At 36.6% G+C, this 3,675-nt stretch overlaps 1 long non-coding RNA gene across 1 annotated transcript; it reads right to left on the bottom strand.

Annotated features, from left to right (window-relative positions):
* Window positions 1–259: 259 nt before the first annotated feature.
* On the bottom strand, window positions 260–2,967 carry LOC124392707. Its single transcript, XR_006927196.1, has 3 exons — window positions 2,746–2,967; window positions 1,164–2,216; window positions 260–1,085 (listed from the first exon to the last, which is right to left on the bottom strand). It is a non-coding gene; the product is annotated as an uncharacterized LOC124392707 (long non-coding RNA).
* Window positions 2,968–3,675: the final 708 nt, after the last annotated feature.

The following is a 3,675-nucleotide window of genomic DNA, read 5'->3' on the forward strand; positions in this document are numbered from 1 at the left end:
GCATTGAGTAAAAGCCAGGATTTGAAGCTGGAGGTAGCAGAGCTGAAGATGTTGAGGTTTTCGTTGGGAGTGACGAGGAGGGCCAGGATTAGAAATGAGTTTATTAGAGGGACAGCGCATGTAGGACGTTTTGGAGACAAGGTGAGGGAGGTGAGATTGAGATGGTTTGGACATGTGCAGAGGAGGGACATGGGGTATATCAGTAGGAGAATGCTGAGGATGGAGCCACCAGGAAGGAGGAAAAGAGGAAGACCAAGGAGGAGGTTTATAGATGTGGTGAGAGAAGACATGCGGGTAGTTGGGTTGAAAATGGCAGATGTAGTGGACAGAGGGCTTTGGAAACGGATGATCAGCGAAGAAGATGAAGACACAATTTGTTTTAACATGAAATCAAACCTTTAAATGTAGATAACATTCATAAACATTTAACTGGGTTTGACCAATGTTTTGGCATATTTCTAAAAGATATTTCTAGCAATGTAAAATAAACATAGAGATGACAAATACAAACACAATTTGCTTAAATATGATACATGACTATATTTTTTTACAATGATTCAAGTAACAAATAGTTGCCAACAAAGGAGAAATTCTATAAATGTTTATATTTAGAGAACATTCATATGTTTGTTGGAGAGTTAGCATATTAGCAAAGCAAAATGAACGTTGAGATGACAAAGCAATTTAAAGAAAACATAAACACATAATGTGTCAAACATGATGCACATAGTGAGTCAACAGTTCACATCTTATATTGACCAAAATTACACTAAATATCTATTTATTTTTATAGAAAGCAGGTAATAGTTGATTCGCTTATGACTGCATTCAAGACAAAACAATTATATTTATTAAATCAAGACCCATTAAATCATAAAAATAGTTGGTTTATGTGTTAATCATTTATAACTTTAGAAAATATCCTACCTTGTAAATCTCTAAATCTTTCTATCCAAATCTTCATTGTCGCTGAGTCAATATTGCAGGAAATATTCGAACCGTGGTAAAGTGGGGGATTACTGTATATCCACTTCATAATCAGGCACATCTCGCACATCTCTACACTATAATCAAGCCCTTGGCACCTGATCAAGGACATAGCAGTGTTTTTAAAGGTAATTAAACATTTTTTTAAAGTTTGAAAAGTTTGTACGTGATCTCACCTGATTTGGATGCATTGTTCTTCTTCCTAACCTGCCTTCAAAACAACACAGAAGCTCAGTTTGTGCTGCACTTTGGTGCAGTCTGATTTGCTATAAACATGCCAAACAGATGGAGGAGGCCAAGCTACCGAATGATGATGAAAATCTGAAAAGTAGCCTCCATTGACCACACAGCTATTGTGTTGTCTGTTTCTTCTCCACAAGAAGCTTGAAAGGTGGCTCCGGCTGGTGTTTGAGATTCCAGTGGAACTATCGCCGATCCACAGATGTGACAGCGGCTTCTATTAGCATGCAGATGTATGCAAATGTAATCATATGTTCACCAGGTTTTGACTCGCACTCCGTTTCAGGTGCGACCATGTTATTAGAAAACAATGATAACAATCTCTGTCGGCGTTGTCACGCATTGAAATGGATGGAAAAAGGAAAAAAGGGCGCACCATCCACTAGGCTGATGGGGAAATTAATGCAACACTCATCATTTATGAAAGCAAATATTACACACCTGCTCATTTATAAGCTTGATCCCTTAATCCAACATCTGCTGAGGGAGTTCAAACTTTAGTTTCATGGTCCCATTTGGTTATTATAATCTGCAATATCTGTTGATATCTTTCTTCCTGGACAGGAACATTTGGCAACAAAGCTGGGCTTCCTCCAGAGACAGCCAGTGTTTTCTGATGAACTGGCATCACATTTAGTATTCCTGGGATAAACTCAAGATCCACTGTGACCCTAACCAGAATAAAGCTCTTACCAGCTAATGAATAATCAGGTCTGCCTCAGTTAAACTAGATGCACTGCCTTATGGGAATAAAGGCTTTTTTTTTTTTTGTATTAGCAGCATGTCAAGTTCTGCCTCAAAGCTCCACATAACAACCTGCCAAAGGTGTAATGCATGGCTATTTGAGCTAGGAACCTGATGCAATCAATAAACTTCTTGTCCTTTTCTGACCCATGTGGATTATTTTCTTAGCCATACAACTTGGGTTCATGTTTGGATTCTTGGCTGTGATAAGGAGTGAAGGAATATAAGGTCCATTTCTTTTTACCCTGAAAGAGAATAGTTGTGATATTATTCAGGCTTGTCCATTATGAAAATATTGCCTCTCATGCTAATTTTAAGATGCAAAAAATTACTTGCTGTTTATTTGTTTGCTTTTATTGCTGTCATAAATCAAACAGACAGGAATATGGTCTAACGTGGATACTGTAAAATGTTGTACTGTTCAAAACCTCTTACACTTGCTATATTAGATAATCTAACCTTGATATTGTACATTTATACTTCTTTATACTTCTGCATTAGTTATAAACTTGGTACTCTGCTCATTCCAGTACTGCACATATACAGTTTTTATCCTACACATCTTTTCAAAACACATTATTATTTGATTTACTTTTCTTCACCTTTATATAGTAATCCCAGTATCCAGGAAAATAATTTACATTTAAGAGAATCTGGTTCAAAATTTAAATGAAAATTCTGGGTTTCTGTAAAGCTTTTAAAAAATAAATCAATAAAAACAAAACAAACAAAAAACATCATAAAATGCTAATAAAATAATACTTCTTTGCTTACCTACATAATTAGAGATGCATTGATGCTGGACTTGTTTTTTGTTATAAAATGCGCCAAAATCTGAAATAAGCCATGAACCGACCATGATGAAATTTCAAGAGCTGAGACTCTAGCAATATTCTTCCTTTATAAATAACCTGATGAAACATCTTAAACATCTTAAACATAAAACATGCTGCTAGCAGCACACAGCAGAAAGCGACCCTGCTGGCTAGGTGAGAAAACAAGTCTACAAGACAGCTCTAGGGGAATAAAAAATAACAGTCCTTACCTGGTATGATGTTCACATAGCTTGCTATTATTAGCAAGGGGAAGCAACACTATTATTAGCTACTATCAATCATTAATGAGAGCAGTGGGAATGCTATGTTGTTGAGGTCAAATAAAATCAATTATTTACTGCAAATCTATTTGAGCCAAAGTTTTGATTAATGTATGATATAATGTGTTTGATCTAAAATTAACCAAAAGGAATACACCTCAAACCACAGTGTTTTGCATGTGTGCTTTTTTAAATAAGGGAAATAGAAAGAGTGCTAAATAAAATAACTTGAGACACATCAGTGAAAAGCATCAGTGATTCTTTTCTTACCTCAGTGACCTCATCACATCTCGCACTGCACCACGCTGTCTGAGATCCTCCAGCACTGCTCGACTGGTACCACCTTCTCTCAGAATGAGAAGTACACTTCAAGGCTCTTCTCTGTTTTGGCACTGAGGTGGTGAAATGAACTTCCCCTAGATGTCCGTACAGTGGAGTCTCTGGCATCTTCAAGCGACGGTTGAAGACCTACCTCTTCCTGAAACACTCAAATTAGCACTTTCCAAGTTTGCTTTGTAGAATTCAAGTTATATTTATATTAAGTTTGTAATCTAGCACACCAGTGATTTATTCATTGCTAGAAATTTAAAGCACTTTTGTACGTCGCT

Source organism: Silurus meridionalis, chromosome 10 (genome assembly GCF_014805685.1).
Source record: "Silurus meridionalis isolate SWU-2019-XX chromosome 10, ASM1480568v1, whole genome shotgun sequence".
In the NCBI taxonomy this organism is placed as follows: Eukaryota; Metazoa; Chordata; class Actinopteri; order Siluriformes; family Siluridae; genus Silurus; species Silurus meridionalis.